The following is a 24,555-nucleotide window of genomic DNA, read 5'->3' as shown; positions in this document are numbered from 1 at the left end:
ATGGCATCACGGACTCAATGGACGTGAGTCTGAGTGGCCTTTGGGAGATGGTGATGGACAGGGAGGCCTGGCGTGCTGCGATTCATGGGGTCGCAAAGAGTCAGACACGACTGAGCGACTGAACTGAACTGAACTGATAGAAAGGAATATATTTGAGTCAGTTCTAATGAGGTGGATGAACCTGGAGCCTATTATACAGAGTGAAGTAAATCAGAAAGAGACAGACATATATTGTATATTAATACATATATGAATTTAGAAAGACGGCAATGACAATCTTACATGCAGGGCAGCAAAGGAGATACAGATGTAATGAAGAGACTTTTGGACTCATTGGGAGAAGGTGAGGGTGGGATGATTTAAGAGAATAGCAATGAAACATGTACATTACCATATGTAAAGCAGATGACCAGTGCAAACTGGATGCATGAAGCAGGGCATGAAAGCCAGTGCTCTGGGACCAACCAGAGGGATAGGCTGGGGAGGGAGGTGGGAGACGGGTTCAGGATGGGGGAACCAATGTGTACCTGTGACTGATTCATGTTGATGTATGGCAAAACCTTCACAGTACAGTAAAGTAATTATCTTCCAATTAAAATAAATTAATTAATTTTGTTTAAGTCATTTGGCTTTTGGTTTGAAATCCATTTATACTGGGGAAGGGGAGGGAAGAAGGAAGGTTGGATATTCAAGACATCCCTAATATTTCTCAGAATCTTTTTAATTCCTTGATGTAAAAACATCTAAGGTTCAGTGATCTCCGCTTCTGCATCACCAACTCAATGGACATGAATCTGAGCAAACTCTAGGAGATGGTGAAGGATAGAGAGGCCTGATGTGCTACGTCTCAAAGGGTTGGATTCAACTGAGTGGCTGAGCAACAACAACCGCATGAAAAAGTACTCAAAATCTGTATCCTGTTGGTTGTTAGAGAGCAAGTGTGACACAAATTCTCTTCCTTTTCTGACTGTGATGGAACCTTACCACTACTGCATTCAAGTAGAGCTCCAAAGGCCCTCTCTGCTCCTAGACTTAAAGGATGAATTTAACAATCCAGTCTTATGTCCTGGTGTTTCCTGGTTGCTTGGGGCTAGTCGTTAGCAGCTCATTTGGCAACTCAGTGGGAGATGTTAATAAGCAGGGAGAGATGAAGAGTGCTACCCAGAGGGAGCAGGGATTCTGTGCCTGCTAGGAGTCTGGAAGACAAACAAAGAAGTTGGGAAGTATTTATTTCCTCTGTTGGGGAATCTTTTTCTCCATAGGACTTGAGTTCAAACAGGGGCCAGCACCTTGTCGCCCCCACATGAGAGGCACAGAATCAAAGTGCCCTGAAAATGAATTATGGTTAGAAAAGGGATCAGAGATTTGACTTGCAGTCAGGAAGCGAAAAGGTTTTGTTGCTCCATAGTGAAAGGCTACTGATTGCTGCAATAAGAGCTCACTGTTCCCTGAAGTTTAAGTGTATTCAGTCTTTTGCCCTTTGAGAGTCCCTTGCTGCTAAGAACTACTATGAAATTTAGCACTTGTTTAATGTAAAATGAATTCTTTGTGATCAGCCATGGTTGCTCTGATAGGTTGCAAGCCTGCTGTCAAGGGGAAAGTGAGGGACCTTTTACCTAATATAGGTTTTATTAAATGGTCCCTTTTGAAGAGATCTTAACATGGCATTCCTTGGCATACTCATCACTGTGTCTTACCAAAAAAAAAACCTAATGGACTGGGTGCTGAAATGGCAGAATCTTTTCAAAAATTTTTTTCTTTACTTGCAAGAAGCCACCACGGTTGTTTTAAGCTGGAAAAATGGTTACAGCAATACCAGGAAACTAATGTCTCTGAAAAACATAGCATCAATTACATTTGCAGTCATTGATATATGTACTACTGTGATGTTAAAGATGGTCAACCATGCCTGTGTCTATTCAGTTCTACCTATAATCTCTTTAACAAGTCTGAGCATTCACAACATAACCAAAGGACACAGAGGCTGTTCAGGGCTCACCTATCACTGTTTCTAGCATACAGAATAGTAGTTTATCTGAAATGATTTTTTTTTTTCAGATTAAAAAAGTAACACCTAGTGATAAATATCATCAACATTTTTGAAGACTTTATTTTTTAGAGTAGTTTTAGGTCTATGACAAAAAATTGAGAGGAAAGTATAGAGATTTTCCATGTATCTCCTATCTATCTCCATTACTATATCACTCACCAGAACAGTTCATTTCTTAAAAATCAAGTATGAACCTGCATTGACACATTATCACCCACAGTCCATGGTTTACCTATGGATTTACTCTTGGTGTTGTGCAAATTCTATGCCCTTGTACAAATGTGTAATGACATATGCTTATCATTATATTTCTACTGCTATAAAGGTCTGTGCTCTGCCCATTCACATTTCTCTGCCCAACCCTTAGGGCTTCCCAGGTGGCACCAGTGGTAAAGAACTTGCCTGCCAACAGAGGAGACATAAGAGACATGGATTTGATCCCTGGGTGGGGGAGATCCCCCTGGAGGAGGGCTTAGTAATCCACTCCAGTATCCTCCTAGAGAATCCCATGGCAGAGGAACATAGCAGACTACAGTCCATGAGGTTGCAAAGAGTCAGACGTGACTGAAGCGACTTAGCGTGCATGCCCAACCCTTGGCAATCACTAATCTTTTTATTGCCTCCACGGTTTTTCCTTTTCCAGAATGGCATATGGTAGGAATCACATAACCTTCTGAGATTGGGTTCGTTCACTTAATAATATACATTTAAGTTTCCTAAATGTCTTTTCATGATTTGATAGCTCATTTATTTTTAAGTGAAGTGCTAGTGAAACTTGCTCAGTCATGTCTGACTCTTTGTGACCCCATGAACTATAGAGCCCACGGAATTCTCCAGGCCAGAATACTGGAGTGGGTAGCCTTTCCCTTCTCCAAGGGATCTTCCCAACCCAGGGATTGAATCCAGTTCTGCACAGAGGATTCTTTACCAGCTGAGCCACAAGGGAAGCCCAAGGATACTGGAGTGGGTAGCCTATCCTTTTTCCAGTGGATCTTCCTGACCCAGGAATCGAACCAGGATCTCCTGCCTTGCAGGTGGATTCTTTTCTAACTGAGCTATGCTATCAAATAATATTCCATTGTTTGTAAATACAAACAGTTTATCCACTTATCTACTGAAGGAAGTCTTGATGTCTTCCAAATTTTGGCAATTACAAATAAAGCTGCTATAAATGTTCTTGTGCAGGTGTTTGTGTGAACACATTTTCAACTCCATGGGTTATATGAAATATATACATAAAGGTTTATAATCAAATACATTGTTACTATTAGCATTTTTAACAAACTGCTATATGTTAGGTTAATAAAGAGAATATACATTCTTTATTTTACTTTCACTTATTCCTTTATTGGACTTCCCTCATAGTTCAGTTGGTAAAGAATCCACCTGCAATGCAGGAGACCCTGGTTTGATTCCTGGGTTGGGAAGCTCCCCTGGAGAAGGGATAGGCTACCCACTCCAGTATTCTTGGGCTTCCCCTGTGGCTCAGCTGGTAAAGAATCCACCTGCAATGCAGGAGACTTAGGTTCTATCCCTGAGTTGGGAAGAACCCCTGGAGAAGGGAAAGGCTACCCACTCCAGTATTCTGGCCTGGAGAATTCCATAGTCCATGGGGTCACAAAGACTCAGACCAACTAAGAAAGTTTCACTTTCATTCCTTTATTGATGCTTTACTTTTTAAAGGTAAACATGAGATTCTGACCTATATTATTTTCCGTTTTCCTAACGAATGTCTGTTAACATTTCTTGCAAAACAGGCCTGCATTCATGCATACTAAGTCGCTTCAATTGTATCTGACTCTTTGTGACCCTATGGACTGTAGCCCACCAGGCTCCTCTGGCCATGGGATTCTCCAGGCAAGAATATTGGAGTGGGTCGTCATGTCCTTCTCCAAGGGACCTTCCTGACCCAGGGATCAAACACACATCTCTTACATCTCCTGCATTGGTGGGCAAATTCTTTACCACTATCGCCACCTGAGAAGCCTGAGAGGTCTACTGGTAAAAAAATTCCCTCACTTTTGTTTGCCTGAGAAAAGCTTTATTCCTGCTTCACTTTTGAAGAAAAATTTCACAGGGTGGAGAATTCTAGGTTAATGGGGTTTTCTTCTCTCTCAATACATTAAATATGTCACTATTCTGAAAAGCCAGATGGAATTCTTTTCTTTGTTTCTCTAAAGTTTTTTCCTCCACTGTGGATTCTTTCAGAACTTTTTCTTCATCTTGAATTCCCATATTTTGTAACTGATACACTGAAATGTAGCTTTTTGGCAGTTATCCTGCTTGGTGTCCTCTTAGTGTCCTGGCAAGAGATGCCAAGAGTTCTGTGGTTTGGTGTCTGACATTAATTTGGAGGACATTCTCAGTCATCATGATTTAAGATACTTCTTCTATTCCTTTCTCTCTTTCTCCCCCTTTCTACCGCTTGCATCACGCATATGTGGCCCCTTTTATAGTCGTCCCACATTCCTCAGATGTTCGGTTCTTTTTTCAGTCTTTCTTCTCTTTGCTTTTCTGCTTTCAGGGATTCTATTGATATCAGCTCTAGGTCAGAGATGCTTTTCTCAGACATGTCCAGTCTACTAACAAATTCTTTTTTTTTTTTTTTTGTATTACACTTTTAATTTATAGCATTTCTTTTCAGTCCTTAATTAGGATTCCCATCTCTCTTCTTTCCTTGTCCATTTGTCTTGCTTATTACATACTTTATCCATTGGACCTCTTTGTGTATTAGTCATAGTTATTTCTAAATGAACGGTCTGATAATTTCAACATGCTTGCCAAATCTGGTTCTAATGCTTGCTTTCTGTCTTCAACTTGTGGTTTTTACTTTTTGGTATGCCTTGTAATTTTCTCTTTTCCTTCCAGTTTTATTGAAATATAATTGGCATACAACACTGTGTAGGGCTTCCTTGATAGCTCAGTTGGTAAACAATTTGCCTGCAATGCAGGATATCCTGCTTAATTCCTGGGTTGGGCAGATCTTCTGGAGAAGGGATAGGCTATTCACTCCAGTATTCTTGGGCTTCCCTGGCCCTCAGCTGGTAAAGAATCTTTTTGCAATGCAGGAGACCTGGGTTTGATCCCTGGGTTGGAAAGATTCCCTGGAGAAGGGAAAGGCTACCCATTCCAGTATTCTGGCCTGGAGAATTCCATGGACTATATAGTCCATGGGGTCATAAAGAGTTGGACACGACTGAGCGACACTCGCTCACTGCGTAAGTTAAAGCTGTGCTGCATAAGGATCTGACTTACACATATCATGAAATGGTTACCACAGTAAGTTTAGTCAACATCCATCATCTCATATGTGTGCTATGCTTACTCACTTAGTCATGTCTGACTCTTGTGTGACCCCATGGACTGTAGCCTACCAGATTCCTCTGTAAATGGGGATTCTCCAGGCAAGAATACTAGAGTGGGTTGCCATGCCCTCCTCCAGGGGGATCGTCCCAACCCAGGGATCGAATTCAGGTCTCCCACATTTCAGATGGATTCTCTACCATCTGAGCAACCAGGGAAGCCCCATCATCTCACATAGATACAAATTTAAGAAAAAAATACTTTTCCTTAAGAGTTACTCTTTAAACAATTTTCATGTATAACACGCATAAGTGTTAATTATATTAATCATGTTGTACTTTACATCTCTAGTACTTATTTGCCTTATAACTGGAAAGTTTTAGCTTTTGATGACCTTCGTCCAATTCTCTCCTGCTGGTAACCACAAATCTGATCTCTTTTTCTCTAAGTTTTTTTGTATGTTGAAGTATAATTGACCTACAACATTATCTTAGTTCTCAGTTCACAACATAGAATTGTTTATTTCTATATATTACAAAATGATCACCTTGATTAGTCTGGTTATCATCTATCACCATCCAAAGATATTACATTATTATTAACTATATTGTTCACATTGCACTTTTCATTTTTGAGGCTCATTTATTTTATAACTGAAAGTTTTTGCCTCTTAATTTCCCTTAATTATTTCATTCAACTCTCTGCCCACTTTCCTTCAAACAATCAAGCCTTTATTGTATCTATGATTCTGTTTCTTTTTTGTCATATTTGTTCATTTACTTTGTTTTTTAAATTACATATACAAGAGAATTCATACAGCATTTGTCTTTCTCTGTATGACTTATTTCACTTAGCATAATACTCTGTATGTCTCATATCACAAATGGCAAGGTTTCATCCTTTTTCATGACTGAGTAATATTCATACATATACACCACGTACTCCTTAACCGTTCATCTATTGAAAGTATTTGGTTGTTTCCATATCTTGGCTGAATCTCCAATACTTTGGCCACCTGATGTGAAGACCTGACTCATTAGAAAAGACCCTGATGCTTGGTAAGATTGAAGGCAGGAGGAGAAAGGGATGACAGAGGATGAGATGGCTGGATGGCATCATCAACTCAATGGACATGAGTTTGAGCAAGCTCCAGGAGTTGGTGATGGACAGGGAAGCCAGGCATGTTGCAGCCCATTAGGTCACAGAAAGTCAGACATGACTGAGCCACAGAACTGAGCTGATATCTTGGCTACTGTAAATAATGCTTCAGTGAACATAGAGGTGTGTATATTATTCAAGTTTGAGTTTTTGTTTTCTTCAGATAAATACCCAGGAGCAGGTTAGCTGGATCATATGGCAGTTTTATTTTACCTTTTTTCAAGACCTTCATACTGTCTTCCATAGTAGTTGTACAGATTTACATTCCTATGTGTAGTGCACAAGGGTCCATTTCCTACACATTTTGCCAACACTTGAGAGCTGCTGTCTTTTGGATAATAGTCACCCTGATGTGTGGTCCAAAATGTGCTTAATATGACTTCAACCTTCCTTTACTTAACAAGGAATAGAGAAGTCAGAATTATGTAAGTCTCGGTTAAACTTGAACTGTTCATAACATTGTACAGAGTCAGTAACCAAAACCATCCCAAAGAAAAAGAAATGCAAGAAGGCAAAATGGTCATTTGAGGAGACATTACAAAGACCTGAGAAAAGAAGAGAAGCAAAAGACAGAGGAGAAAGGGAAAGATAAACACAAATGAATGCAGAGTTCCAAAGAAGAGAGGAGCAAAAAGAAAACCCTCTTAGTTAACAATGCAAATAGAGGAAAACAATAGAAAGGAAAAGACTAGAGATCTCTTCAAGAAAATTAAAGATATCAAGGAAACATTTCATGCAAAGATGAGCACAAAAAAGGACAGAAACAGCAAGGACTAAACAAAAGCAGAAGAGATTAACAAGAGGTGGCAAACATACACAGAACTGTGCAAAAAAGGTCTTAATGACCTAGATGACCACAATGGTGTGCTTACTCACCTAGAGCCAGACATCCTGGATTGTGAAGTCAAGGGGGCCTTAGGAAGCATTACTAAGAACAAAGCTAGTGGAGGTGATGGAATTTCAGTGGAGCTATTTCAAATCCTGAAAGATGATGCTGTTAAAGTGTTGCACTCAATAGGTCAGCAAATTTGGAAAACTCAGCAGTGGCTACAGGACTGGGAATGGTCAGTTTTGATTCCAATCCCAAAGGAGATCAATCCCAAAGAATGTTCAAACTGTTGCACAATTGTGTTCATTTCACATGTTTGCAAGGTAATGCTCATAATCCTTCGAGCTAGGCTTCAACATGGAGAAGGCAATGGCAACCCACTCCAGTACTTTTGCCTGGATAATCCCGTGGACGGAGGAGCCTGGTGCTCTGTAGTCCACGGGGTTGCTTAGAGTCGGACACAACTGAGTGACTTCACTTTCACTTTTCACTTTCATGCATTGGAGAAGGCAATGGCAACCCACTCCAGTGTTCTTGCCTGGAAAATCCCAGAGATGGGGGAGCCTGGTGGGCTGCCATCTATGGGGTCGCACAGAGTCGGACACGACTGACACGACTTAGCAGCAGCAGCAGCAGCAGCAGCACGCTTTAACAGTACATGAACTGAAAACTTACAGATATAAGTTAGATTTAGAAAAGGCAGAGGAACTAGAGATCAAATTGCCAACATCTGCTGAATTATAGGAAAAGCAAAGAATTCTAGGAAAACATCTACTTCTACTTCATTGAATAAGCTAAAGTCTTTGACCGTGTGGATCACAATAAACTGTGGAAAATTCTTAAAGAGATGGGAATACCAGACCATCTGACCTGCCTCCTAAGAAACCTGTATGCAAGTTAAGAAGCAACAGTTAGAACAGGACATGGAACAAAGGACTGGTTCAAAACTGGGAAACGAGTACGTTAAGGTTGTATATTGCCATTCTGCTTATTTAACTTATATGCAAATCGAACCTGAGTCTCTTGCACCTCCTGCATTGGCAATAAGATTATTTACAACTGCACCCCTGAGAAATCCTTATATGCAAGGTACACCATGAAAAATGCTGGGCTGGATGAATCAAAAGCTGGAATTCAGATTACCAGGAGAAATATCAATAATCTCAGATATGCAGATGACACCACCATTAAGGCTAAAAGCGCAACAGAACAAAAGAGCCTCTTGATGAAGATAAAAGAGGAGAATGATAAAGCTGGCTTAAAACTCAACATTCAAACAACTAAGATCAGTGGCATCCAGTCTCATCACTTCATGTCAAATAGATGGGAAAAAATGGAAACAGTGACAGACTTTGTTTTCTTGGACTCCAAAATCACTGCAGTCCCTGACTGCAGCCGTGAAATTAAGACGCTTGCTCCTTGGAAGATAGCTATGACAAACCTAGACAGCATATTGAAAAGTAGAGACATTACTTTCCTGAAAAATGTCCATCTATTCAAAGCTATGGTTTTTCCTGGAGTCATGTATGGATGTGAGAGTTAGACCACATAAAAAAAGTTGAGCACCAAAGAATTAATGCTTTTGAACTGTGGTGCTGGAGAAGACTCCTGAGAGTTCTTTGGGCTTCAATAAGCCAATCCAAAAGGGAATGAACCCTGACTATTCTTTGGAAGGACTGATGCTGAAGCTGAAGCTCCAGTACTTCGGCTTTCAATGTGAAGATCTGACTCATTGGAAAGGACTTTGATGCTGGGAAAGATGGAGAGCATGAGGAGAAGGAGGCCACTGAGAATGACATGGTTGGATGGTATCATCAACTTAGTGGGCAGGAGTTTGAGTGTACTTCCAGGGATAGTAAATGCCAGAGAAGCCTGGCATGCTGCAGTCTATGGGTTCACAAAGAGTCAGACATGACTGAGCATCTGAACAACAAATTTTAAGTGCCTTGCTTCAAAGCTCAAGTGGGAGAAGAATCCATCAATTGCAATTTCTTGATTGCTACTTAGAGAAATAAGGCTAAATAAAGGAAAAGAACTTATTACAAAAAGTCTACACACATATGTAAACACACATGTATATATATGTACTTAAGATCTCCAAAGTAGATCAGAATATCTCATAACATAATTCATTTACCAGCAGCATTGCAAATTTTTCTTTCAATGTCCAATCCATTCGTATGAAAACTTTCACAAAATACCTTGCATGTGTCCTTTATAATCGCCTATCCATATTTTCACCAAAATTAATTTTTTCCAGGGAATAAATTGGATGATAGTTCTATTTCATTTAATCTTACATTAACTCCAAATCAACTTCAGGAATAATCTAAACTCTTCGAATACATTTAAGTTACTTCACAAGCAGCCCATGCTACCCTCTGACCCAGATTATTTACGAACTCCAAAACACCATGCTGATTCATGGCCAAATGCCTTGTTAATGTTATTTTAATGGCCTAAAATATTATTTTCTCTTCTGTCTAATTTGTCAACTCAGTTCTGCCCTCCTTTAGAGTACCTTGCCAACATGAGCCCCTTCTTTCTACTTGTACCTCTGCAACTTTTCCCACCTACATTTTATTGAAACCTGTTGTTCTATATTTGTCTTTTTCACCAACTAGTCTGGGAGCTCCTTGGGAGCAAGAATTGTGTCATTTTGTCTTTGTATTCTCATTACCTATCTCAGCACTTGGTACATACAAGGTGCTTGTTGAATTCCTGCTGAATGTGTGAATGAAAGGATAAGTGTGTAATACATGAACAGAGTGCTAATCATGAAATGGAATCTAAGTTCTGTTTGGCTGTCTTTCATATGCTGTCTGTGACTCATATTTTGAATAGAACAATTTACTATTATTAAGCCAGGTTGCAAAAGCCCTGGGCCTCTATGGTGGGTATTGACACTCTTTGCTACCTCATGTACAAAAGAGGTGCTTCTAGGTCCAGTTCACTGGCTGCCTTTCCTCAATAATTTCTCTTGAAGAGAAGAACTTTGTCTCCCTATTAATCCTAAAATGGTGACTAGACCATAGAAGCACCATGAAATCTACGTAAAACATTTTACTGTGGGCAAGACCCATCATTATAACTGCTTAATAAATATTAGATATTATTATTTGAGTGGTTAAAGACTTCCTTAGTTGGAAGATATCATTAAGTTTTATTACCGACATTGATATCACTTTCAACTTAAATCACAAGTATTTCATGTCTATCGGTTTAGGATCGTATTCTAAGCACACCTTTTATCTCTTGGAAAGAGCCTGATTCTAGGAAGTAAAAATGAACAAAGAAAAACTTGAACTGTGAGTTAGAAAATGAAACTGATGAGTTTATGCATTGGTCTCACTTTACTCCTAAAATTGCATTTGCTTTGCTTTTAAAGTCTTCCCAAGTATGTATTTGCACATAGCATTTTTATTACATCAACTTTTCTTTTAAGATTTATTTTTAAATGTAGTTGTTTGTTTAACTTTGACTGCACTGGGTCTTCATTGCTGCACACGGGCTTTCTTTGGTTGTGACAATTGGGGCTACTCTTTGTTGTGGGCACAGACATCTCACTGCAACGGCTTCTTTTGTTGTGGCGCACAGGCCCTAGGCATGAGGTCTTCAGTAGCTGTGGATCACAGGCTCCAGGGTGCAGGCTCAGTAGTTGTGGAACACGGGCTTAGTTGCTCGGTGGCATGTGGGATCTTCCTAGATGAGGTATCGAACTGGTGTCCTCTGCTTTGGCAGGCAGACTCCTAACTGCTTGATCACCAGGGAAGCCATATTATATCAACTTTGAGGTTTTGCAAACTCTTAATCAAATTTCCACTGAAGTGGAAGTATTAATTTTTGAGAAAGTTCATTTAAGTTTTGATAAAAGACACCTGTTCATCTTAGCCTCTTGTGGTCTCCCTTTTTTTTTTTTTTTTTTTACAGAAAATATGATAAACATTGAATTTCTTCTTTTGGCCTCAGAGGAAATAATTCTGGCCACAGATATAGAACAGAAAAATAATCTCAGTGTTTCTTCTCTCCTTTATTTACACTCTTCTTGGTTTCTCTTCATTTGTATATGATTAACTGTTGATCTAGACCTAAATCAGATTTCTACTACTGACATCCAAAATCTGAGTTTAAGTAACTCAGTCTTTATTAGAAAGCAATGAAACAAAATCACACTTGTTAGATATATTTCTGTTTGATTTTTGATTGACTGTGCAAGCAGTAACTTAAAGAAAATGGTTCTTTGAATAAATGCATCCATGTCAGACTCAGCTAATCCAGCAAATTTTTTTAAATTAAAATTTAAAATGATTAACATGAATGCAAGAATGTCAGTTTACTTTAAAAGAGAGAAGTTTTATAGATAATGAAATGGAGGTTGTTTGTGGTTCAAGTGGAAAAACTTAGAACTTTAGAGATATATTTTCTGTAAGTTAGATAATGTTTTGATATGCTATATTACCTTTAGGACATAATGTACCTTATCTGATCTTCCATTCCTGGATTTGGAAAAAGGAAACAATGAAACATGATTTATAGGATTGTTAGGGTATTATATAATTTGGACACATGAAGCACTCAATGAGTAATTATTTATTTCTCATTTTTGAAACTTCTCTTATGAAACTTTGTCTTTTTCATAAAACAATTACATTATGTGCCTATATCTGTCCATACAAGGTTTCAGCCTTGAAGTGGCCTGTGGGAAGCATCAAAAGTTCAACAATTTGGTAAAATCATATGAGGACATTTAAGATTCTAGGCAGTATTACTCATGTACTCTATTTTAATGATGAGCAGCATAAACAGTCAAATTTTCATGTGGGCAGGATGCACTGGAAGTGCACTGTGGTAGCCTGAAGTAAGCGCTGTCTCATTGCAAGCTAATGCGACAGTAATATCACACAGGGCACACAGTTACTGTGCTGGAAATATTACTTTCAGTGGGAACAACTGAAGACATTGTGGGCCACTGATACATCTTGTTGAGAAACTGCAGGGAATTTCCTGAAATTAACATGAGACACCACTACACAAAGTAAATAACAAAATCATATTTTCCGTAGTACCTTTAGCAGGTGCTAGGGACCTTCCTTTGGTCCACTTTGCTTTGGAACCTGGCTCCTTGCCATGCTTTAGCTCTGAATTTCCTTTGGAATTATATCTGTTAGTACTTTTTTAGGGTCATAAAGTTATCATCTGATGCTATGGGTGTTGGTGAATGAATAAAAGAACCTCTGCTGATGGTAACAATGCTTAGCAGCTACAGGAAGGATAACGTTGTATTCTAAGGGTCTCTGCACTTGGCTGTAGATATGGCTAATGGAAATCAGCAGCTCATACTAATCCTTAAGCCTAGAGTTGTCTTTCTGTGAGATTGAAGTAGAAAAGAACTGATGAGCTAACCAAAACAAAATCTCAACTCTTTCTAAAAGGGGCAATGGGAAATAAAGTTCTCGGTAATGATATAGTAGAAAAAGTGCACTCAGACCTTACTGCGTGACCGATGACAAGTCTGTTCACCTCCCTGATTATGTGCTTTCTCACCTGGAAAAAGAGAGTTAGCAGAGTGTAGAGAAAGCTAAATGAGGTAATGTGTATGAAACACTTAGACTGGCACATGTTAAATACTCAATAAATGTTTGTATATGGCTTTCTATTGATAGTCAGTCACATAGAGCATTATCTTACTTTTGTTTATTAACTTCCCAGAGGGTAGACAGTCTCAAGCGGTAAGGTAGTAAAATAGAGAAGAGCATAAGGGGAGGCAAAAATAAATCTCTAAGGTGATGATAGTTTGGGGAAAGCCATTCTTCTCAGTGTACTAAATCAGTTACAGCTGAAGGTGGCACAGTTTATCCAGCCACATAACTCATACTGTCCAGTTGGATGTAACAGAACACGTTTAATGGGCTGTGATACAGTGGGCCACAGGAGCTCTGAAAAGTTGAGTTAGACATGGGAAAATGTTTTAGTACAATGACAGTGTAAGCACAGGCATTTAACTCTCCTTTTATCCATTATGATATCCTCAACTCAGGTATACACACACACACACACACACACACACACACACACAGACTTCCAGAATCCTAGAGAAATTACCTGTTTCAGTAGTTCAGTTCTGGAGCCTGTAATATGTCACATCTGACATTGACATGAAAAGACAAGGGATTTGGATCAGGTAGAATGCAGATAGGCTTGAGTGAAGGAAGACCTGAAGGGCAGTGTCATACAACCCTCTGAAAGAACAGCATCTTTAGGAAAACGTGGAGTCTTTGAAGAGCTCCCTACAAATCCCTCCTTACCTCCAAAGGATAAAGACAGACAATGCTTCATGGATAGGTTGTGAGATAAAATACATGATGCCAGATTAAATTTAACTTTCAGCTAAACAACATAGTTTTTTTCTTTGTATGTCTCATGTAATATCCAAGACATACGCAAAATCAAAAAATATCTGAAAGTCAGTCAAATTTATTTGAGCATGCTGTATTTTTATTTGCTAAATCAAGCAGCCTTATTCATGGGGCCACTACAAACAAATCTTGGGGTGGCACTCTGGCCCAGGCACCTGGGAGAGACTGTTGTTGTTGTTCAGCTGCTCAGTCATGTCCCACTCTTTGTGAACCCATGGACTGCAGCACGCCAGGCCTCCCTGTCCATCACCAACTCCCAGAGCTTGCTCAAACTCATGTCCATCGAGTCGGTGATGCCATCCAACAATCTCATCCTCTGTCGTCTCCTTCCCCTCCTGCTCTCAGTCTTTCCCAGCACCTGGGTCTTTTCTAATGAGTCAGCTCTTTGCATCTGGTGGCCAAAGTATTAGAGCTTCAACTTCAGGATCAGTCCTTCTAGTGAATATTCAGGACTGATCTTCTTTAGTATGGACTGGTTGATCTCCTTGCAGTCCAAGGGATAGACAGAGGTTAGACATTTATTCACCATGTTCTGAGCAAGAGGCCGTGTCATAAGAGGAAAAAAGCAAAGAAGCAAAGTTTTGCATAGAGGAAGGGACTCCCTGTTGAAGGTGCCCTGTTTCCTTTCTCCCAAGACTGAATGTTCTCTGAACAGTTATTGTAATTATAGAGTAAACCTTGACATAAAGGTTTATCTCATAATCTCCCTTGATATCATAATCTCCCATGATATAAAAGTTTTAGACTGAACCAACTGCAGACGTAATCTTTCAGCATTTTCCATGAGTCATTATTGTGAAGAAGCAAAAAAAAAAAAAAGACGAAAACACAAAAGTCCATTTTGAATAATTACTGAGCTCCATGATGGGGTCTCTTAGTAACAAAATTTATACTTAAAAAAGATCATATTAGTGAAGCAGAAGGTAAACTTAAGAACTATTTTTAAAACTTACAGGTAAAGGGATAAAAACTATAAGGCTTGAAGTATAGATTCAGGACATTCAATATTTGCAGAATAATAACCTCATAAAGAAACAGCAGATCATATGGTGCAAAGTAGACAAGGAAAAAGCAGAACACTTTCCTGGGATGGAAAAACTTATTCAGTCACAGATCTAATGAAGGAAAAGCTTCAAGGAACTAAAAAGAGCCTTGGTACTGCTGGTTTCTTTTTCAAAAATAAATCATAAAATATTATAAGTATTCATACACACACACAAAAATAGCTACTAATTAAACACCAAAAACTAAGCTGCTCTTACTTTTCCTTAAAGCAATGTTCGAGGCATTAATCATCCATAGAGCTCTGGGGTTTAATACAAGAATTCTGTACCCAGAGGTTCCTGCAATAAGGGCAAAGATAGACATTCTCAGACATGCAAGTACTCAGAAATTATACCACCCACATACCTCTTCTAGAATAGTTAATTGAAAATATTTTCAAGCTAACTAACAGAAGAAACAATGCAATTTGAAAAATAGAAAAGTTAATATGTGAGATTAAAAGTAAGCAGTGAAACCAGATAAACACAGTTAAACCTAAATGATTATTTCCTAATATGGTATTAAAGTTTAATGCAAGTATCAGACATTACACTAGAAAAGACAATAGAATGCATTAAGTTATTAATTTTGTAATTATAATCTGTGTATAGATCCTATATTCTATAAATTTAAAAATGAAGAATTAGCAGCTTTATAAAAGTAATGGGATAAAACGTCTCATTTTACACAGGATGAAAATCTTATTATGACTATAAAATGGCCTAAATTTTGTTTAACTATAAGTGAATTCACTAATAAACTGAAAATAGAAAATATATTTCAATCTGGTAAAATTAGCTTCTGACACTGAGAAAAATATATAAAGAAAATACATTATCAAAATATTAATGATGTCAAAGTTTATGGGTTAAAAAAGTAGTTCAGTCCAATACTGTCTGTAAGAAGGATGGTAATCTCCATTGTCCTAACAACTAAAAAAGCTAAACAGATTTTTTTTTTTCTTTTTCAGTTCATAAGAGAAGGGAAGACATGGGGACACAAGGCAAAGTGTTGCCTGAAGATTAGAAAGACTGAAAGACAGCTGCACAAATGGAGCTGTAGATTCCTAGAGCAGACATTCATGAGTGGAAACTGGATGGGAACCATTGTGGGGTAGAAAAACCAGACTGTAATGGATGGATTTCTGGAGGCTTAGTGGGGACATAGGAAAGACTCACAACATTGTGAGGTTTATCTCCATGAGTTTGACCAGGTTCCCATCAGTTCAGTTCAGTTCAGCTGCTCAGTCGTGTCCGACTCTTTGCGACCCCATGAATCGCAGCACGCCAGGCCTCCCTGTCCATCACCAACTCCCGGAGTTCACTCAGACTGACGACCATCGAGTCCGTGATGCCATCCAGCCATCTCATCCTGGGTTGTCCCCTTCTCCTCCTGTCCCCAATCCCTCCCAGCATCAGAGTCCTTTCCAATGAGTCAGCTCTTCGCACGAGGTGGCCAAAGTATTGGAGTTTCAGCTTTAGCATCATTCCTTCCAAAGAAATCCCAGGGCTGATTTCCTTCACAATGGACTGGTTGGATCTCCTTGCAGTCCAATGGATTCTCAAGAGTCTTCTCCAACACCACAGTTCAAAAGCATCAGTTCTTCAGCACTCACCTTTCTTCACAGTCCAACTCTCATATCCATACATGACCACTGGAAAAACCATAGCCTTGACTAGACGGATCTTAGCCGACAAAGTAACGTCTCTGCTTTAGAATGTGCTATCTAGGTTGGTCATAACTTTTCTTCCAAGGAGTAAGTGTCTTTTAATTTCATAGCTGCAGTCACCATCTGCAGTGATTTGGGAGCCCCCCCAAAATAAAGTCTGACACTGTTTCCACTGTTTCCCCATCTATTTGCTGTGAAATGAAGGGACTGGATGCCATGATCTTCGTTTTCTGAATGTTGAGCTTTAAGCCAACTTTTTCACTCTCCTCTTTTACTTTCATCAAGAGGCTTTTTAGTTCCTCTTCACTTTCTGCCATAATGGTGGTGCCATCTGCGTATCTGAGGTTATTGATATTTTTCCTGGCAATCTTGATTCCAGCTTGTGTTTCTTCCAGCTCAGTGTTTCTCATGATGTACTCTGCATAGAAGTTAAATAAGCAGGGTGACAATATATAGCCTTGACGTACTCCTTTTCCTATTTGGAACCAGTCTGTTGTTCCATGTCCAGTTCTAACTGTTGCTTCCTGACCTGCATACAGATTTCTCAAGAGGCAGGTCAGGTGGTCTGGTATTCCCATGTCTTGAAGAATTTTCCACAGTTTATTGTGATCCACACAGTCAAAAGCTTTGGCATAGTCAATACAGCAGAAATAGATGTTTTTCTGAAACTCTCTTGCTTTTTCCATGATCCAGCGGATGTTGGCAATTAGATCTCTGGTTCCTCTGCCTTTTCTAAAACCAGCTTGAACACCAGGAAGTTCATGGTTCACGTATTGTTGAAGCCTGGCTTGGAGAATTTTGAGCATTACTTTGCTAGCATGTGAGATGAGTGCAATTGTGTTGTAGTTTGAGCATTCTTTTGCATTGCCTTTCTTTAGGATTGGAATGAACACTGATGTTTTCCAGTCCTGTGCCCACTGCTGAGTTTTCCAAATTTGCTGGCATATTGAGTGTAGCACTTTCACAGCATCATCTTTCAGGATTTGAAACAGCTGAACTGGAATGCCAACACTTCCACTAGCTTTGTTCATAGTGATGCTTTCTAAGGCCCACTTGACTTCACATTCCAGGATGTCTGGCTCTAGATGAGTGATCACACCATCGTGATTATCCGGGTCATGAAAATCTTTTTTGTACAGTTCTTCTGTGTTTTTTGCCACTTCTTTTTAATACTTCTGCTTCTGTTAGGTCCAGACCATTTCTGTCCTTTATCGAGCCCATCTTTGCATGAAATGTTCCCTTGGTATCTCTAATTTTCTTGGAGAGATCTCTAGTCTTTGCCATTCTGTTCTTTTCCTCTATTTCTTTGCAGTGATTGCTGAAGAAGGCTTTCTTATCTCTTCTTGCTATTCTTTGGAACTCTGCATTCAGATGCTTATATCTTTCCTTTTCTCCTTGGCTTTTCGCTTCTCTTCTTTTCACAGATATTTGTAAGGCCTCCCCAAACAGCCATTTTGCCTTTTTCCTTTTCTTTTCCATGGGGATGGTCTTGATCCCTGTCTCCTGTACAATGTCACGAACTTCATTCCAGTTCATCAGGCACTCTATCTATCAGATCTAGGCCCTTAAATCTATTTCCCACTTCCACTGTATAATCATAAGGGATTTGATTGAGGTCATACCTGAATGGTCTAGTAGTTTTCCCTACTTTCTTCAATTTGAGTCTGAATTTGGTAATAAGGAGTTCATGATCTGAGCCACAGTCAGCTCCTGGTCTTGTTTTTGTTGACTGTATAGAGCTTCTCCATCTTTGGCTGCAAAGAATATAATCAATCTGATTTCGGTGTTGACCATCTGGTGATGTCCACATGTAGAGTCTTCTCTGATGTTGTTGAAAGAGGGTGTTTGCTATGACCAGAGCATTTTCTTGGCAAAACTCTATTAGTCTTTGCCTTGCTTCATTCTGCATTCCAAGGCCAAATTTGCCTGTTACTCCAGGTGTTTCTTGACTTCCTACCTTTGCATTCCAGTCCCCTATAATGAAAAGGACATCTTTTTTGGGTGTTAGTTCTAAAAGGTCTTGGAGGTCTTCATAGAACCGTTCAACTTCAGCTTCTTCAGCGTTACTGGTTGGGGCATAGACTTGGATTACCGTGACATTGAATGGTTTGCCTTGGAGATGAAAAGAGATCATTCTGTGGTTTTTGAGATTGCATCCAAGTACTGCATTTCAGACTCTTTTGTTGACCATGATGGCTACTCCAATTCTTCTGAGGGATTCCTGCCCGCAGTAGTAGATATAATGGTCATCTGAGTTAAATTCACCTATTCCAGTCCATTTTAGTTCACTGATTCCTAGAATGTCTATGTTCACTCTTGCCATCTCTTGTTTGACCACTTCCAATTTGCCTTGATTCATGGACCTGACATTCCAGGTTCCTATGCAATATTTCTCTTTACAGCAATGAAGATTCCCATAGCAAATATCAAAAAATACCCTTGGGCTTCTGATTGATTCACTAAGTTGTGTCTGACTTGTAGCAACCCCATGGACTGTAACCCACCAGGCTCTTCTGTTCATGAAATTTCCCAGGCAAGAATACTTGAGTAGGTTGCCATTTCCCTCTCCAGGCTTGTTGTCTGATTGGGAGAGAGTAAGTGAACCCCCTGGAATATACCAGACCATTGGGTCCTTCTTAGCAAGCCGTACCCTCAGGTGAAATCAATTAACCAGAGTATAACCTGCTTGAGGTACAGCTGACTCTTAGACAACACAGTTTTGAATTACTTAGGTCCACTTATATGTAGATTATTTCAATAAATGCATTAAAAAAAATTTGTAGCAATTTGAAGAAATCCACAAAAAACTCCACATAGCCTAAAAATATCAGAAAATAAGAAAAAATTTATGTCATTAATGCATAAAATATATGTAGACATACATATAACATACAAAGTACATATTGTTTATGTTAGTGTAAGGTTTCTGGTCAATAGTAGGCTATTAGCAAAGTTTTAAGGAATCAAAATTATATGTGGAGTTTTAATTGTGCAAAGGTTCAGCACCCCTAATCCCCATATTACTATTAATCAAGGGTCAACTGTATAATCAAGGTCTAAATGACCAATTTAAAGGAAATACCCAACTTCAAACCATTCTAACCATCCTGTCCTTTCTAATGATAGGGGGAGAAAAAAAAAAAAAAAACCTGAGAAACATTTGTCTAGAGGGACAGGATTTACTCAAAGGCTGAGACCAAATTATAGAGCTACAGAATACTCCCACATCTCATTACCATGCTACTAAAGGCCTATTTATGGAAGTTTCTTTATACAGTACATCATATCCAGCTATCAATAAAAAAAAATTATAAAGTTTACTGACCAAAATGGCAGAGTAGGAAGACCCTGAGCTTATCTTCTTCTGCAGGCACACCATAGTCACAGCAATTTACAGAGCAACTATCAACGAGAATGACCTGAATTCCTGGAGACAAGATTTTCCACAACAAAGCATAAAAAGAAGGAAGAATGAGACATGTAGGAGGGGAGGAAAGACAGTGTAGCCAAAACCTACCACCCACCCCAGGTAGGCAAACCACAAAAAGGGGCATAATCATAATTACAGAAGTTCTCCCCAAGGAATGAGGGATCAGAACCCTACCTCAGGGTCACCAGAGCAGGGGTCCTGCATCATGAAGATAAGGGCCAGAGCATCTGGCTTAGAAGACAACCTGTGATCATATACAGGAGAGCTCAGGGGCTGTAGGAAATGGACACTGTGTTCTTAAGGACACATAAAATCTCGCATGACCTGAGTCCCAGCACAGAGTCAGTAATTTGAAAGAAGTCTGGGTCATACCCACTTGCTAATCCCGAAGAAGCCTCCCAGAAAGGCAAAGAGCCACTGCGACTCCCTCCAGAGATATAAACACTGGCAGCAGCCATTTCGCTGAGCTTGTTCTATCAGGAGAACACTGGAGCGGCAAGTTCCATTTGGTGGTGGTCCTCCCTGCCGCCTGTCAACACTGGGGCCCATCCCCACCAGCTGACCAGTTAGTACCCAGGCCAGCTACCCCAGAGTCGAAGCATCCAGTCTCATGGGGACCCAACCGCACTCACCAGCAGGTTGGCACTAGCCCCAGGCTCTCACGAGGCCTCCAGTGAGCTGCCTCAGGATCTGGCACTACCTACCAGCTCGCCAAAACATGGTGCCCAGCCAGGCCCTGGGACCATCAGGCTACAAAGCCAGTTGTGTTGGAACCTGTGCCTCCCAGCAGCAAGGCACCCCCAGCCCTCAGACCCCTTAGGCCCAACAACAAGCTGCCCCAGGACCCGTGGGCCCACAACCAACCATACGTGAGTGCAGCCCCACCCACCAGTGGGTTAGCACCAACTCTGGAACCCCCAGCCCCTGCAGTCAACCTTAACAGGACGTGGCCCCAACCATCAACAGGCTGACACCAGTTCCACGACTCTCCCTGACTTGCAGCTGACTGTACCAGGATCCAGCCTTGCCCGACAGCAGTCAACAGTCTCCACCCAAGGCGGGGCCTGGCACCTACTGCAATAATTGGCCCCACCACCGCAGAAGCACTGACTCAGCCCATGTAGGGAGCACCACTAGACCTTATAGCTCCAGGAACCAGACAGAGTATGCCGTTGGGCCCTGAAAGACATCTCTTGCATAAGGTCACTTCATCAAGCCCAGGAAACACAGCACACCTGCCTACCACATACAAAGAAACACAGAGAAGTGGGAAAAACAAGGTGACAGGGGAATGTGTTCCAACCGAAAGTAAAAGATGAAATCTCAAAGAACTGAGAGGAGGCAAGCAATCTACCAAATAAAGAGTTCAAGATAATGATAATATCTCAGTGAACTATGGAGAAGAATGGATAAACACAGCTAAAAGTTTAAAAAGAGGTACACCAAAATTACTAATATTTACAGAGAAATTGGGCTTCCCAGGTGGCACAAGTGATAAAGAACCACCCCCCACCCTTCCCCTGCCAATGCAGGAGACATAAGAGATGTGGGTTGGATCCTTGGATCTAGAAGATCCCCTGGAGGAGGTCATAGCAACCCACTCTGATATTCTTGCTTGGAGAATCCCATGGACAGAGGAGCCTGGCAAGCTATAGTTCATAGGGTCACAGACAGCTGGACATGACTGAAGACTTAGCATGCATGCACAGAGAAACTATTAGTGAAAAAGACCCAAAACTATCAGAAAACAACTCCTACAACTAAAGATAAAAAGAAAGAACCACAACGAGATGTGCAGCATTTGAAGAGACACAGTGTGATTCAAGACCATACACCAGGGAGGGCAACATGCAAAACAGGAGGATAATCACAATTGCAGAAGCTCTCCTTAAGCAGTGAGGGCTCTAAGCCCCACACTGGGCTCCCCAAACTGAGAGGCTTGCACTAGAAAGATGAACACCCAGAACCTGGTTTTGAAGACCTCTGGGACTTATGTCTGGGAGAGCAAGAAGACTACAGGAAATAGATTCAACTCCTAAAAGGTGCCCACAAAAATCCGTGGGTACCAACCCTGCCCATTAGTGAGCTGGCAGTAACACTGGGGCCAGTCTCACCACCAGTGGACAGGAGCTGGACCCAGGACACCCCAGATCCCACTGTGTCCACACTGGCTAATACCAGTTCTAAGACCACTAGGACCCTGGAACTAGAGACCTTGGACCAGGATCTTCCCAACAGTGAGCCAGCACTAGACACTGGATGCCAGGGACACTGGCCCCACACACCAATAGGCCAAAACCAACCCTGAATCCCCAAGGTCATGCAGGCAGGAACTCTAGGCTCTGGCTCCATCCTGTAGTAACTTGCATTAACCCCGGGAAACCCTGGACCCAGAACCTGCCCTCTGATGGATGGATGGCAGCTCTGGGACCCCAGGCTCTTCAGTCAGAGACCCCAGTATCCAGCTCTGCACACCACTGGGCAGGCTTCAACCCTGGTCCTGGCCCCCAAACCAATAGGGGGACACCAGCCCCAGGACCACCCCAGCCCTGTAGCCAGCCATGGCAGGCTTCAGCTGTCCCACCATCAGGCTGATACCAGCTTCAAGACACCTCAGCAATCCGCCCCGGGATCTGGCCACACTCGCTATTAGAATGATACCAGCTTTGGGACAGACTGGACCAATGGGTAGTAACTAGAACAAGAATCACCCCCACCCCAGGGCTTCACAGCCAATCACCTCATAGCTCAGCCCCTACCCACCAGCACTTGGTGACCTCTTCACAAAAAGAGGCCTTGCAACCAATCAGAACAAGGATGAGCCATACCTCTAAGACAGTCCATCACAGTAAAAACCCACCACAACAGAGGGTTCAGGCAGTACACATCGAGGGCGCCCCTAGAGCATATAGGTCTGATGATTGGAGGCGAGTACGCTGCTCAGATGCATAGGATGTTTCCTACACATGGTCATTTTTCCAGGGTCAGGAAACATAACCAACCTACACAATACATGGAAATGAAAACACCAAAATTAGGCAAAACAAGGTGACAGGAAAATGCTCTAAATGAAGGAACAAGATAAAATCCTGGAAGATCTAAGTGAAATGGAGATAAGCAATGTGCAAAGAATTCAAGATAATGATTACAAAGATGCTCAAAGACTCAGAAGAAAATGAAATAAACAGAGTAAGAAGTTAAAAGTTTTTAACGGAGATTTAGAAAATATAAAGAGCCAAGCAGAGATGAAGAATACAATAAATTAAATTAAAAAAAATACACTAGAAGAAACCCACAGTAGATTAAATAATACAGAGAAAAAGATCAGCAATCTGGATGACAGGGTAGTAGAAATCACTGAAGCTGAATAGAAAAATGAATAAAATTAAAAAGTGAACAGTTTTAAGAAACCTCTAGGGCAACATCAAGTGTACTAACATTTCCATTATAGGGGTCCAGAAGGAGAAAAGAGAGGTAAAGGGGAAGAGAACATCCTCAAAGATTGAAAACAAGGAAGAAATTTAAAAATATCTTGAGACAAATGAAAATAAAAATACAACAATCCAAAATCTATGGGACACAGCAAAAGCAGTTCTAAGAGGAAAGTATATAGTGATACAAGCTTACGTCAGGAAACAAAAAAAAATCTCAGATAGCCTAATCTCATACCTAAAGGAAACAGAAAAAGAAAAAAATCAATAGTTAGTGAAAGGAAGAAGCAAAAAGGACCAGAGCAGAAATAAAGGAAATAGACACTAAGAAAAGATCAATGAAACTAAACTGGTTGTTTGAAAAGATAAAATTGACAAACCTTTTGCCAGATTCATCAAGAAGAGAGGGATCAAATCAATAAAATCAGAAATGAAGAATTTGCAACTCACAACATATAAATACAAAATACTGAAACCATATACAAGCTTCTGTGTCCTTGTCTTTTGAAGTAAAATGCTAACTCAAGAGTTAATGATTGGGAAATGTGAAGATGGAGAAACAAAGAGAGCTGTTGGTCTAGGGAACTGGTAACAATTTAGACTCTAATTCTGCCACACAACAGGATCACCAAACTCCCGGTTTCCTGAAAGGTATAGATAAAGGCCTGACACACATTCCGAAGCAGTTTTTACGGGAAGCAGACCACCCTGCAGATGAAAACTGCTGACCACAAAATCATAGACCCTAAACTAGTTGAAACCAGAAGGTTGATGATGCTTGAAACTTCACCTTGATGCCAACCAATCCAAGAACTCTCTGTGAGCTGATCACGCCCCACTCCTTGAACACTGAAACTCCTCTCTACCCTCTCCAGGGTGGGTCACCCAGTCTTCAGGGCTTTAATCCACTGTGGCCCCCTTTGCCTGGCAAAGCAATTAAAGCTTCTCTTTACTACTTCACCCAAAACTCTGTTTGTCACCAGTGAACAGAAGCTGAGTTTCTGCAACAGTATCATAAAAGTTTACTCTGAACAACTTTTTTGCCAATAAAGTGAACAACCTAGAAGAAATGGACAGATTCCTAGAAATCAACAATTTTCACAAAAAAGAAAATACAGACAAAAATCCATGGATGAAAATAGATTCAAAAATTCTCAACAAAATATTATTAAACTAAACATATATTAAAGGGCTTATACATTATGATCAAGTGGGATTTATTTTA

The sequence above is a fragment of the Capra hircus genome, chromosome 14 (genome assembly GCF_001704415.2).
Source record: "Capra hircus breed San Clemente chromosome 14, ASM170441v1, whole genome shotgun sequence".
NCBI lineage: Eukaryota > Metazoa > Chordata > Mammalia > Artiodactyla > Bovidae > Capra > Capra hircus.
The sequence above is the reverse complement of the archived record's forward strand: the minus strand, read 5'-3'. Positions refer to the sequence as shown.